The sequence below is a fragment of the Cryptomeria japonica genome, unplaced genomic scaffold (assembly GCF_030272615.1).
Source record: "Cryptomeria japonica unplaced genomic scaffold, Sugi_1.0 HiC_scaffold_529, whole genome shotgun sequence".
NCBI lineage: Eukaryota > Viridiplantae > Streptophyta > Pinopsida > Cupressales > Cupressaceae > Cryptomeria > Cryptomeria japonica.
The window spans coordinates 42,501-57,500 of NW_026729342.1; the positions used below are offsets into that span (position 1 = coordinate 42,501).

The following is a 15,000-nucleotide window of genomic DNA, read 5'->3' on the forward strand; positions in this document are numbered from 1 at the left end:
GCTGCGCACCAGGGCGGGCTCAAGATGGCACCAGCATTCCCTTTTTCTCACTATCTTTCAAAACGGAAATTTTAAAATCTCGTTTTTTTTTTGCCTTTTATGGAAATTAGTGAAGGCATCGCATCAAAGGTGCGCACCTCGCTGCCCACCTTGGTGTGCTCCGAGGTGCCCACCACGGTGCGCAACGCCGGTGCGAACCCGGGAGCGCCCCGATGTGTGCTCCAAGGTGCGGCGTGCACGAAGTCGGACCCCGGTTTGCCCCGGGTGCGCACCTCGCGTGCACCTTGGTGCGCACACCTTGGCTGGGTTGCGCGGCCTGGTGGGCACCATGGTGCGCACCAAGGAGCGCTCCGAAGTGTGCTCCAAGGTGCGGCGTGCATGAAGTCGGAGCCCGGTTTGCCCCGGGTACGCACCTCGCGTGCACCTTCGCCGGGGTGGGCACCTCGGCTGGGTTGCGCGCCCTGGTGCGCACCAAGGAGCGCTCCGAAGTGTGCTCCAAGGTGCGGCGTGCACGAAGTCGGAGCCCGGTTTGCCCCGGGTGCGCACCTTCGCCGCGGTGCGCACCATGGCGTGCACGAAGTCGGAGCCCGGTTTGCCCCGGGTGCGCACCTCGCGTGCACCTTCGGCGGGGTTGCGCGCCCTGGTGGGCACCATGGTGCGCACCAAGGAGCGCTCCGAAGTGTGCTCCAAGGTGCGGCGTGCACGAAGTCGGAGCCCGGTTTGCCCCGGGTGCGCACCTCGCGTGCACCTTCGGCGGGGTTGCGCGCCCTGGTGGGCACCATGGTGCGCACCAAGGAGCGCTCCGAAGTGTGCTCCAAGGTGCGGCGTGCACGAAGTCGGAGCCCGGTTTGCCCCGGGTGCGCACCTCGCGTGCACCTTCGCCGCGGTGGGCACCATGGCGTGCACGAAGTCGGAGCCCGGTTTGCCCCGGGTGCGCACCTCGCGTGCACCTTCGCCGGGGTGGGCACCTCGGCTGGGTTGCGCGCCCTGGTGCGCACCAAGGAGCGCTCCGAAGTGTGCTCCAAGGTGCGGCGTGCACGAAGTCGGAGCCCGGTTTGCCCCGGGTGCGCACCTCGCGTGCACCTTCGCCAGGGTGGGCACCTCGGTGCGCACACCTTCTCAATGTTTTCTTGCCTTTTCTGGAAATTGGTGAAGGCAGCGCATCAAAGGTGCGCACCTCGGTGTGCTCCGAGGTGCGAACCCGAGAGCGCTCCGAGGTGCCCACGAAGTCGAAAGTCGGGTTAATTGCATTGTTTTCCCCGGGTGCGCTCCGAGGTGCGCAACATCGACGCGCACCAAGGAGGGCTCCGAAGTGTGCTCCAAGGTGCGCACGATGGCGTGCACCTCTGGTGCGCACGATTCGGAGCTCGGTTTGACCGGGGTGCGCACACCTTGGCTGGGTTGCGCACCTTTTGTGCGCTCCAAGGTGCGCACGAAGTCGGAGCTCGGTTTGCCCCGGGTGCGCACCTTCGCCAGGGTGCGCACCTTGATGCGCACGCCTTGGCTGGGCTGCGCACCTTGGTGGGCGCCATGGTGCGCACCTTTCGTGCGCTCCAAGGTGCGCACGAAGTCGGAGCTCGGTTTGCCCCGGGTGCGCACCTTGGTGGGCGCCATGGTGCACTCCGAGGTGCCCAAGATTGGTGCGCACCAAGGAGCGCTCCGAAGTGCGCTCCAAGGTGCGCGCGAAGTCGAAAGTTGGGTTAATTGTCCGGTTTGCCTCGGGTGCGCACCTTGCGTGCACCTTCGCCAGGGTGGGCGCCTTGGTGCGCACACCTTGGCTGGGCTGCGCACACCTTGGCACCCGCGTTTCCTTCATTTTAAATTTTTTTTTTTTACAATCTCTCAAGTGGGAAATTCTATAATCTCAACTTTTTTTGCCTTTTCAGGAAACTTTTGAATGGAGCGCATCATTGGTGCGCTCCGAAGTGTGCTCCAAAGCTCTCTCCAGCTGCGTGCACCTGCCCCGGCCGCGCACCCGGCCCCGCCCAGCTTCGCTCACCTGTCCCGGGCGTCTGGTGCGGAACCTTAGAGTAAGAAACATCACCGTGCACCTTGGCCAACGTGCGCGACTCGACCGAGCGCGCACTGGCCGAGGTGCACACCGATTTCACCTGGGTGCGCGCGCAGTACCTCGGGCGCACCGGGGTGCGCGCACAACGCCCGGGTTGCACCGTGGCCTGTGTGCTCGGGGCGCCTCGGGTGCGCGCTCGGTGTCGCCCCCGCGCGCGCGGTAGTGCGGGCAGCGCACCCCGGCCCGGCCCGGCCCCGACGAGAACGCAAACGGGCAAAAGGTTTATTCAAATAGCATTGCGACGCCCGGCGAAAAACTAAAAAAGGGTGCAACACCGGGACTTCCCGGGAGGTCACCCATCCCAGTACTACTCCGGCCCAAGCGCGCTTAACTGCGGAGTTCTGATGGGATCCGGTGCACTAACGCTGGTATGATCGCACCCGTTATGAGCTTGTCGCAGTGTGTACTTAGCAAACCGCGACCCACGTGCGAATCCACCCCGGCCACCCACCCCCGTCGAGGTGCACACCCTCCCTCGCGAAGTGCGCCCCGTTCGCCAAGTGTGAGCCCTGCCCGGGTGCGCGCACCTTGCTAGGGCGTCGGGTGTGCACCCGGCCCGGCCTACGTGCGTGCACCTGGAGGGGGCGTCGTGTGCGTGCAGTGTCCCGTCTGCAACGCGGTGCCCACACACCACCTCGGGCGCAACGACCTGCGCTCACATGTGGGCCGAGTGCACCTTGGTGCATGTTCGGGGCGCCTCGGGTGCACGCTCGATCTTGCCCCGGTGCACCAAGGCGCTCGGTTTGCCCCGGGTGCGCACTTGGTGCAAGGTGGGCACCCAAAATAGGGATCAAGCACCAAAACACAAGTTTCGGGATGCAAAATGGGACCCAAGGACCACAAATGCGTTCCAAGACCCATGATGGGTCCACGAGAACAAAAATGTGTTCCGAGACTTAATAAACAAATATTGGGTTTTAGGAGAAGAAACATGCTCTGATGCCCAAAACGAGAATCGACCCCGAAAAGGCCACAGGCCAAAAGTGGGATGCGAGACAAAAAAAAATGGGACCCGAGGACCAAAATTGGGTTCCCAGGTCGAAGACAGGGCAACCGGACAAGAAACGACCTCTAAGGCTCGAAATGAGTCCCGACGACTAAAACTTGACAAGAAGCACCCATCAGGCACCCAACTCGACACCCATGGGATGCCGACCCACCCGGGCTTCCACCTAGCACACCTTGGCACCCACCCACCCTCGCACCCAACCTCGCACCCAACTTAGCACCTTTGAACCCACATTGGCACTCACCCTGACCCTGGCACCTTGGAACCCACATTGGCACTCACCTTGACCCTGGCACCCACCTTTGCACTCACCTTGGGACCCACCCTGGCTCCCACCTCGGCACCCACCCAGACACCCACCTTGGTTCCTTGGCACCCACCTTGGATCCTTGGCACCCACCCCGACACCCACCTTGGCACGCAACTTGGCTACTTGCCACCCACCTTGGCTCCTTGACGCCCACCCCGACAACCACCCCGTGACCTACCCTGGCTAGGGTTGGTGCACACCCACCCTGGTGCCCACCTTGGCACCCACCCTATGACCCACCTTGGCACGCACCTTAGTACCCACCCCGTTACCCACCCTAGGACCCACCCCGTGACCCACCTTGGCCAGGGTGGGTGCACCCACCCTGGTGCCCACCTTGGCACCCACCCATCCTAGCACCCAGCCTGTGACCGGGCTTGGAACCCAACCTTGCACCCGCACCCGTCTTGGCCAGTGTGGGTGCGCACCCATCCTGGCACCCACGTTGTGACACACCCTTTAACCCACGCACCCTAGCACCCACGTTGGCACCCACCTTGGAACCCAACCTAGCAACTTGGCACCCACCCCGTGACCCACCTTGGCATCCACCATAGCAGTCGCCGACTTGGCACCCACCTCGGCACCCACCTTGACACTTGTGGACCCACCTTGCCACTCACCCTAGCATCGACCCATCCTAGCACCCACCCTGGCACCTTTGCACCCTAGCACTCACCCATCCTAGCACCTAACCTGTGACCCACCTTGACACTCACCCTCGCACCCACCTTGGAACCCAACCTAGCACCCACCCACCCTGACACCAACCCTAGCACCTACCCACCCTTGCACCCACCCTGTGACCCATCTTGGCACCCACCCATCCTACCACTCAACCTATCACCCACCTTCTCACCCACCTTGGCATCCACCTTAGCACCCACCCACACTGGCACCTTGGCACCCACCTCGGGCAAGGTGGGTGCACACCCACCCTGGCACCCAATTTAGAACCCACCGAGCATGTTACCCACCTTGGCACCCACATTGCAGCCCACCCTAGTACCCACCCTATGACCCACATTGGCATCCACACCCTAGCACCCAGGCACCTCGACACCCGCCTTGACACCCACCCTAGCACTGAACCTGTGACCCACCTTGGAACTCACCCTAGAACCCACCCACCCTGTGAACCACCTTGGCATCCACCTTAGCACCCACCCACCTTGGCACCCACTCTAGCACTCACCCATCCTAACACCCAACTTGTTACCCACCTTGGCACCCGCCCTCGCGTCCACCTTGAAACCCACCCTAGCACCCACCCACGCAGGAGCCCACCTTGGCACCCAACCTAACACCCACGCATCCTGGCACCCAACTTGTGACCCACCTTGGAACCCACCCTAGTACCCACCTTTGAACCCACTATATCACCAACCCACCTTGGCACCCACCCTATGACCCTCTTTGGAATCCACCCTAGCACGCACCCACCCTGGCACCCACCATGGAGCGCACCCTAGCACCCACCCACCTCGGCACGCACCTCAACACCCACCTTGGTGTGCGCACTGCGCCAACCTCTCAAAGACCCTATGTGGTGCGCTCCAAAGTGTACACCTTTGGTGCGCTCCAAGGTGCGCACCTTTGGTGCACACCGAGGTGCACACCAAAGTGTGCACCGAGGTGAGCACCAAAGTGCACTCCAGGGTGCACACCAAGGCGTGCACCTTTGGTGCGGTCAATGCAAACGAATTCGGAAGTTGGGGTCGATGTCCTAATCGCTGCTGCAGACTACACGTATGAGAATCGGACAAATAGCTTTATATAGGGGAGGTGTTGCGTTTGATGGGTCGACTCCCCTGGTTGTGTGCACTGCACCAACTTCAAAGACCCTGTCTTGTTTAAGAAGTCAAAAGTTGGGGTGGATGTCCTAATCATTGCTGCAGTCTACGCATGTATGAGAATCAGACAAATAGCTTATATAGGGGAGGTGTTGCATTCGGTGGGTTGACTCCCCTGGTTGTGCGCACTGCGCCAACCTCAAAGACCCCGCATAGCAGAAGAAGTCGGAAGTCGGATTTTGGTGAGCACCAAGGCGTGCACCTTTGGTGCGGTCAACGCAGACGAATTCAGAAGTTGGGGTGGATGTCCTAATCGTTGTTGCAGGCTACACATGTATGAGAATCAGACAAATAGCTTATATAGGGGAGGTGTTGGGTTTGATGGGTCAACTCCCTTGGTTGTGCGCATTACGCCAACCTCAAAGACCTTGTTTTCGTTAAGAAGTCAAAAGTTGGGGTCAATGTCCTAATGGCTCCTGCAGGCTACACATGTATGAGAATCGGACAAATAGCTTATATAGGGGAGGTGTTGGGTTTGATGGGTCGACTCCCCTGGTTGTGCGCATTACGTCAACCTCAAAGACCTTGTTTTCGTTAAGAAGTCAAAAGTTGGGGTCGATGTCCTAATTGCTCCTGTAGACTACACATGTATGAGAATCAGACAAATAGCTTATATAGGGGAGGTGTTGGGTTTGATGGGTTGACTCCCCTAGTTGTTCGCATTACACCAACCTCAAAGACCTTGTTTTCGTTTAGAAGCCGAAAGTTGGGGTCGATGTCCTAATTGCTCCTGCAGGCTACGCATGTATGAGAATCAGACAAATAGCTTATATAGGGGAGGTGTTGGGTTTGATGGGTCGACTCCCCTGGTTGTGCGCATTGCGCCAACCTCAAAGACCCTGCATTGCGGATGAAGTCGAAAGTCAGAGTTTGGTGTGCTACAAGGTGTGGTCGAAGGTGCTCACCTAGGTGTGCACCTTTGGAGCACAGGAAAAGTGCCCTCCAAAAGTGCGCACCTTTGGAGTGCACAAAAGTGCCCTCCAAAAGTGCGCACCTTTGGAGCGCAGAAAAGTGCCCTCCAAAAAGTGCCCTCCAAAAGTGCGCACCTTTGGAGCGCAGAAAAGTGCCCTCCAAAAGTGCGCACCTTTGGAGCGCAGAAAAGTGCCCTCCAAAAAGTGCCCTCCAAAAGTGCGCACCTTTGGAGCGCAGAAAAGTGCCCTCCAAAAGTGCGCACCTTTGGAGCGCAGAAAAGTGCCCTCCAAAAAGTGCCCTCCAAAAGTGCGCACCTTTGGAGCGCAGAAAAGTGCCCTCCAAAAAGTGCCCTCCAAAAGTGCGCACCTTTGGAGCGCAGAAAAGTGCCCTCCAAAAAGTGCCCTCCAAAAGTGCGCACCTTTGGAGCGCAGAAAAGTGCCCTCCAAAAAGTGCCCTCCAAAAGTGCGCACCTTTGGAGCGCAGAAAAGTGCCCTCCAAAAAGTGCCCTCCAAAAGTGCGCACCTTTGGAGCGCAGAAAAGTGCCCTCCAAAAGTGCGCACCTTTGGAGCGCACAAAAGTGCCCTCCAAAAGTGCGCACTTTTGGTGCGCACCAAGGCGCTGGTTCGGTCGTTGCAGGCGAGTTCGGAAGTTGGGGTCGATGTCCTGAGCGGAGGTGCAAACTACACAGGTGTCGGAATCGGACAAATAGCTTATATAGGGGAGGTGTATGCTTCGATGGGTCGACTCCCCAGGTTGAGCGCACCGCGCCAACCTCAAAGACCCTACGGTATGGATGAAGTCGGAAGTTGGGTCCGATGACCAATTCGATTAGTAGGTATGCTCATGAGGTCGGAATTTGGGTCCGATGACCTGCCATGTGCAGGAAGGCGAATGTTGACACTGTGCGTTGCAAGGTGCACACCAAGGCGCTGGTGCGGTCTTTTTAGTCGAGTTCGGAAGTTGGGGTCGATGTCCTGATCGGAGGTGCAAGCTACACAGGTGTGGGAATCGGACAAATAGCTTATATAGGGGAGGTGTATGCTTCGTTGGGTCGACTCCCCGGGTTGAGCGCACCGCGCCAACCTCAAAGACCCTACGGTATGGATGAAGTCGGAAGTTGGGTCCGATGACCGATTCGATATGTAGGCATACTCGCGAGGTCGGAATTTGGGTCCGATGACCTGCCACGTGCAGGAAGGCGAATGTTGGCACTGTGCGTTGCAAGGTGCGCACCAAGGCGCTGGTTCGGTCGTTGGAGGCGAGTTCGGAAGTTGGGGTCGATGTCTTGATCGGAGGTGCAAACTACACAGGTGTGGGAATCGGACAAATAGCTTATATAGGGGAGGTGTATGCTTCGTTGGGTCGACTCCCCGGGTTGAGCGCACCGCGCCAACCTCAAAGACCCTACGGTATGGATGAAGTCGGAAGTTGGGTCCGATGACCGATTCGATATGTAGGCATACTCGCGAGGTCGGAATTTGGGTCCGATGACCTGCCATGTGCAGGAAGGCGAATGTTGGGACTGTGCGTCGCAAGGTGCGCACCAAGGCGCTGGTGCCGTCGTTGCAGTCGAGTTCGGAAGTTGGGGTCGATGTCCTGGTCAGAGGTGCAAACTACACAGGTGTGGGAATCGGACAAATAGCTTATATAGGGGAGGTGTATGCTTCGATGGGTCGACTCCCTGGGTTGAGCGCACCGCGCCAACCTCAAAGACCCTACAGTATGGATGAAGTCGGAAGTTGGGTCCGATGACCGATTCGATACGTAGGCATATTGGCGAGGTCTGAATTTGTGTCCGATGACCTGCCATGCGCAGGAAGGCGGAATTTGGGTCCGATGACCGAGTTGATGGCGTGCCATGCGCAGAAAGGCGGAATTTGGGTCCGATGACCGAGTTGATGTTGATGGCCCGCCATGCACAGGAAGGCGGAATTTGGGTCCGATGACCGATTTGAAGGCGTGCCATACGCAAAAAGGCGGAGTTTGGGTCCGATGACCGAGTTGATATTGATGGCCCGCCATGCGCAGGAAGGCGGAATTTGGGTCCGATGACCTGACATACGCATGGAGTCCGACTCGGGGGCCGATGTTCGATTCGATGACTTGCATTGTGGGTAAAGTCGGAAGTTGTGGTCTTTGACCTGATTCGATGACCAGACTTCGGCTGCTTGAGAATCGGACAAATAACTTATATAGGGGAGGTAGTGTTCTCGAGCATCCTCCCCCCGTGCCCGTTTATGTCGATTGATGCTGGTGCTCGACTGGTTGGAGCGCTCGGATGCAAAAATCTTGCACCAGGATTTATCGATTGTGATGGACACGGCAAGTCTCCTGATTGCTATGCAGGAGCTCATCGTGAATCTCTATGCGGCCTTGGTATGGACTCGACCTGCGGAATGGTTCGGCAATGGTAGTCGCTCCAACACGTCCTTGCAATGGCCACAGAGGTGATTCGACTAGAGCTCCAGTCTAGCTTTTGGGTTGCTTGGCGGACTGGTATAGCCGCGATCGAGTTCCGGCCATGAACGTTTTAGATAGCTCTTGGGCTTTCTGGGACGGAAGTCGGAAGTTTGGGCTGTTGTCCGATTTGATGACCATTCTTCGGATGTGTGAGAATCGGACAAATAACTTATATAGGGGACTGTGTTGTCTCACGCAGCCCCCTCCGTGCCCCTCTATCTCGACCGATGTTGGTGCTTGAAAGGGTTGGGATCGCTCGGATTTATAAACGTGCACCACCATTTGTCGAGTGTGAGGGACGCGGCAGGTCTCCTAAATGCTATGCGGGCGCTCTCTGAGAATCTCTATCCGGCCTCGACACAGACTAGTCTTGCTGAATGGTTTGGCACTGGTAGTCGATCCAACACGTCGTTGTTGTGGCCGCCTAGGCGATTCGATTCGAGCCCCCGTCTAGCTTTTGGGTTGCTTGGCGGATTTTGCCCTATCCGCAAGTGAGCTCGGTCCCTAAACGTTCGAGAAACCCGATTGCTATGCGCCGACTCTCTTTCTTGCGAGCCTCCATCTAGCTTTTGGGTCTCTACGGAACGGAAGTCGGAATCTGGGACCGTTGTTTGATTCGACGAGGCAGACTACGGTTGTGCGAGAATCGGACAAATAACTTATATAGGGGAGGTGTTGACTGGAGCATTCTCCCCCGTGCCCCTCTAACTCGACCAATGCTGGCGCTCGAACGGTGGTAGCGCTCGGATTTTCATTGAGCGCCAGCATTGGTCGATTTAGAGGGGCATGCGAGATTCCCGAATGCTATGCGAGGGCTCTAACGGAAATGTCTATTGGTTTCGGTATGGATGCAATTGCGAGTGGTTCGGCAAAGGTAGTCGTTCCGATGCGTCCATGTCGTGGCCAAATCGATAATTCGATTTGAGCCCTCGTATAGCATTTGGGTCTCTCGATGTGATTCCGCATTCCAGTCCCTTTGGGCACTGCTTGAGCCGCATCCCAGGGGGTTCCCTTCCCAATAATCTGCCTCGCAACCCGATTGCTATGCGGTGAGGCTCCTCGGCCGCCTCGGAACTATCTGTGTATCAGACGCATCGCGGGATAAGGGGTTGGCAACGGTAGTCGCCCCAAGCGCGTCCGATGCTTGGACCATTCCGAGGCGGCCCTGAAGCCTCTTCCGTCTAGCCGTTGGGTCCTTCTCGCCGCATCCCTCGCCTCGCACCCCGATTGCTATGCGGTGAGGCTCCTCGGCCGCCTCGGAACTATCTGTGTATCGGACGCGTCGCGGGATAAGGGGTTGTCACTGGTAGTCGCCCCAAGCGCGTCCGATGCTTGGACCATTCCGAGGCGGCCCTGAAGCCTCTTCCGTCTAGCCGTTGGGTCCTTCTCGCCGCATCCCTCGCCTCGCACCCCGATTGCTATGCGGTGAGGCTCCTCGGCCGCCTCGGAACTATCTGTGTATCGGACGCGTCGCGGGATAAGGGGTTGTCATTGGTAGTCGCCCCAAGCGCGTCCGATGCTTGGACCATTCCGAGGCGGCCCTGAAGCCTCTTCCGTCTAGCCGTTGGGTCCTTCTCGCCGCATCCCTCGCCTCGCACCCCGATTGCTATGCGGTGAGGCTCCTCGGCCGCCTTGGAACTATCTGTGTATCGGACGCGTCGCGGGATAAGGGGTTGTCACTGGTAGTCGCCCCAAGCGCGTCCGATGCTTAGACCATTCCGAGGCGGACCCGAAGCCTCTTCCGTCTAGCCGTTGGGTCCTTCTCGCCGCATCCTTCGCCTCGCACCCCGATTGCTATGCGGTGAGGCTCCTCGGCCGCCTCGGAACTATCTGTGTATCGGACGCGTCGCGGGATAAGGGGTTGTCACTGGTAGTCGCCCCAAGCGCGTCCGATGCTTGGACCATTCCGAGGCGGACCCGAAGCCTCTTCCGTCTAGCCGTTGGGTCCTTCTCGCCGCATCCCTCGCCTCGCACCCCGATTGCTATGCGGTGAGGCTCCTCGGCCGCCTTGGAACTATCTGTGTATCGGACGCGTCGCGGGATAAGGGGTTGTCACTGGTAGTCGCCCCAAGCGCGTCCGATGCTTGGACCATTCCGAGGCGGACCCGAAGCCTCTTCCGTCTAGCCGTTGGGTCCTTCTCGCCGCATCCCTCGCCTCGCACCCCGATTGCTATGCGGTGAGGCTCCTCGGCCGCCTTGGAACTATCTGTGTATCGGACGCGTCGCGGGATAAGGGGTTGTCACTGGTAGTCGCCCCAAGCGCGTCCGATGCTTGGACCATTCCGAGGCGGACCCGAAGCCTCTTCCGTCTAGCCGTTGGGTCCTTCTCGCCGCATCCCTCGCCTCGCACCCCGATTGCTATGCGGTGAGGCTCCTCGGCCGCCTTGGAACTATCTGTGTATCGGACGCGTCGCGGGATAAGGGGTTGTCACTGGTAGTCGCCCCAAGCGCGTCCGATGCTTGGACCATTCCGAGGCGGCCCCGAAGCCTCTTCCGTGTAGCCGTTGGGTCCTTCTCGCCGCATCCCTCGCCTCGCACCCCGATTGCTATGCGGTGAGGCTCCTCGGCCGCCTTGGAACTATCTGTGTATCGGACGCGTCGCGGGATAAGGGGTTGTCACTGGTAGTCGCCCCAAGCGCGTCCGATGCTTGGACCATTCCGAGGCGGCCCCGAAGCCTCTTCCGTGTAGCCGTTGGGTCCTTCTCGCCGCATCCCTCGCCTCGCACCCCGATTGCTATGCGGTGAGGCTCCTCGGCCGCCTTGGAACTATCTGTGTATCGGACGCGTCGCGGGATAAGGGGTTGTCACTGGTAGTCGCCCCAAGCGCGTCCGATGCTTGGACCATTCCGAGGCGGACCTGAAGCCTCTTCCCTCTAGCCGTTGGGGCTTTCTCGCCGCATCCCTCGCCTCGCACCCTGATTGCTATGCTGTGAGGCTCCTCGGCCGCCTTGGAACTATCTGTGTATCGGACGCATCGCGGGATAAGGGGTTGGCAGTGGTAGTCGCCCCAAGCGCATCCGATGCTTGGACCATTCCGAGGCGGCCCTGCAGCCTCTTCCGTCTAGCCGTTGGGGCCATCTCGCCGCATCCCCCACCTCGCACCACGATTGCTATGCGGTGAGGCTCCTTGGCCGCCTCGGAACTATCTGTGTATCGGACGCATCGCGGGATAAGGGGTTGTCACTGGTAGTCGCCCCAAGCGCGTCCGATGCTTGGACTATTCCGAGGCGGCCCTGCAGCCTCTTCCGTCTAGCCGTTGGGGCCATCTCGCTGCATCCCCCACCTCCTCGGCCGCCTCGGAACTATCTGTGTATCGGACGCATCGCGGGATAAGGGGTTGGCAGTGGTAGTCGCCCCAAGCGCGTCCGATGCTTGGACTATTCCGAGGCAGCCCTGCAGCCTCTTCCGTCTAGCCTTTGGGGCCATCTCGCCGCATCCCTCGCCTCGCACCCCGATTGCTATGCGGTGAGGCTCCTCGGCCGCCTGGGAACTATCTTCGTATCGGACGCATCGCGGGATAAGGGGTTGTCACTGGTAGTCGCCCCAAGCGCGTCCGATGCTTGGACTATTCCGAGGCGGCCCTGTGGCCTCTTCCGTCTAGCCGTTGGGGCCATCTCGCCGCATCCCCCACCTCGCACCCCGATTGCTATGCGGTGAGGCTCTTCGGCCGCCTTGGAACTATCTTCGTATCGGACGCATTGCGGGATAAGGGGTTGTCACTGGTAGTGGCCCCAAGCGCGTCCGATGCTTGGACTATTCCGAGGCGGCCCTGCAGCCTCTTCCGTCTAGCCGTTGGGGCCATCTCGCCGCATCCCCCACCTCGCACCCCGATTGCTATGCGGTGAGGCTCCTCGGCCGCCTTGGAACTATCTTCGTATCGGACGCATCGCGGGATAAGGGGTTGTCACTGGTAGTCGCCCCAAGCGCGTCCGATGCTTGGACTATTCCGACGCGGCCCTGTGGCCTCTTCCGTCTAGCCGTTGGGGCCATCTCGCCGCATCCCCCACCTCGCACCCCGATTGCTATGCGGTGAGGCTCCTCGGCCGCCTTGGAACCATCTTCGTATCGGACGCATCGCGGGATAGGGGGCTGTCACTGGTAGTCGCCCCAAGCGTGTCCGATGCTTGGACCATTCCTAGGCGGCCCTGAAGCCTCTTCCGTCTAGCCGTTGGGGCCTTCCCGCCCCATCCCTCGCCTCGCACCCCCGATTGCTATGCGGTGAGGCTCCTCGGCCGCCTTGGAACCATCTGTGTATCGGACGCATCGCGGGATAAGGGGTTGGCACTGGCAGTCGCCCCAAGCGCGTCCGATGCTTGGACCATTCCGAGGTGGCCCTGAAGCCTCTTCCGTCTAGCCGTTGGGGCCTTCCCGCCCCATCCCTCGCCTCGCACCCCGATTGATATGCGGTGAGGCTCCTCGGCCGCCTTGGAACTATCTGTGTATCGGACGCATCGCGGGATAAGGGGTTGGCACTGGTAGTCGTCCCAATCGCATCCGATGCTTGGACCATTCCGAGGCGGCCCTGCAGCCTCTTCCGTTTAGCCGTCGGGGCCTTCCCGCCGCATCCCTCGCCTCGCATCCCGATTCCTATGCGGTGAGTCTTCTCGGCCGCCGCGGAACTATACCTGTTATTGCTACTGCATCCTTCGGCTGGTAACCTCCTCTGCCGCCTTGGAACGTTCTCTTTGTCGGACGCGTCGCGGGATAAGGGGTTGGCACTGGTAGTCGCCCCAAGCGCGCCCGATGCATAGACCGCTCCGAGTCGACCTTGCTTTCAGCCTCTCACATGCATAGACCTCTCTGAGTCGACCCTGCAGCCTCTCACGTTTAGCCTTTGGAATCTCGCCTCACAACATGATTGCTATCCTTGATGCATCCCTTGCCTCGAGCCCTGATTGCTTTCTTGGCTGCATCCCTCCTCTCCTCACAGCCCGGTTGTCATCACTGCTTCATCCGTCGCTTCATGCATTCTGGCTGCTGGGCCCTTCCCACCGCACACCTCGATTGCTATCTCTTCTGCATCACACACCCCGATTGCTATCTCTGCTACATCCCTCGGCTCTCACTTCTGCATCCTTCGCCTCACACCTCGATTGCTATCAATGCTGCATCCGTAACCTCACACCCCGATTGCTATGCGGGGAGGCTCCTTGGCCGCCTTGGAAATTTCTGTGTGTCGGACGCACCGCGGGATAAGGGGTTGGCACTGGTAGTCGCCCCAAGTGCGCCCGATTCTTAGACCGCTTCGAGGTGACCTCGTAGCCTCTTTCGTCCAGGCTTCCTGCCTTCAACGCCCTTTTTACACCTCGATTGCTATGCGCGGGCTCGTTGGCGTCTATCACCTCTCTGCGAAGAGTGGCACGATGATTGTTGGGGTAAATCGTAGCAGTCCGATCTCTGGCCTTGGGCCATTGTGAGGGCTGATCGATTTCCTGTGCGCATCTCGTGTTCGCCCAGTAACAGACTCGACGACTTGTAATCGGTCTTGTTCCCGATTGTTCCTGGAGGTAGTCTTCGGAACTCTTGGATTTGACCTGTCACTCGAACTGTCCTCTTCCGAGGATGCTTGTGTGTGTGTGCTTGTGCCATTTCCTTGGCGGTATTAACGAGATATTAAAGAGCGGAGTGAGCGCCTCGCCCAGCTATGTTTGGGGCTCTCACTCCCTTACCCGGTGTGCGACCGCTTTGCACGTAGGTTGCGGAGCATCGCGACTCTTTCGATGTTTGGCGGTTGTCTTCCGGTGATGCGTTGGTCCCGAAGTGCACGTTACTAGCATTTCTGCCATTGTTCTCGATCTTTGGCACGTTCCTTCGTTGCAATTGGATATATATCTCCGTTTATACGCGCAGGCTTCTCCCGCCTATTCAGCGCTGTCCCACTCTCAGCACTCTCGTGGTCTCCTTGGCTTCTCTCTCCCGTGAGCGAGCTCTCTTCTCGAGTCTTTTCCATGTCCCATGGAGGTTGCCTTGCGAAATTCGGGCACACAAACGTGACCGGATAAGAGCGGAATTGCCTATGAGGAGAAGCTCACCTTAGGGAGCAGCAATGCCGAGTGTTTCGACAGAGGGTAGAGGGGGCGTTGTTTGGGCGGTTGCACAAAAGAGTGCTACGTTTGCACTGAAGGTTGCTTCTTCGTCTCCGACGAACTCTTCGAGGCAAAAAAGCTTGTTTACGGGGTCGAGGTGGGACTGTTCGTGCGAGTTGCGCCACCAAAAGTGCGTAGGGGGCATATACCTGGGAAATGGATGTCTCTGAGTGGCCTTACTCGGTCGCGTGCACGGTGCATTCTCTAACGGCAGGACTGTCGCGAGCATGTGCGGTTCGGATGTTTTCGGGTAAAGGGTTCCGTACGGGATGTTCTTCCCAGGCTCCTGTGAACCGAGA

General features: G+C 59.1%; 1 non-coding gene across 1 annotated transcript; it reads right to left on the minus strand.

Annotated features, from left to right (window-relative positions):
- Positions 1–2,334: 2,334 nt before the first annotated feature.
- Positions 2,335–2,453, minus strand: LOC131872165 (5S ribosomal RNA). Its single transcript, XR_009370343.1, has one exon. It is a non-coding gene; the product is annotated as a 5S ribosomal RNA (ribosomal RNA).
- Between the last annotated feature and the right edge of the window lie 12,547 nt (positions 2,454–15,000).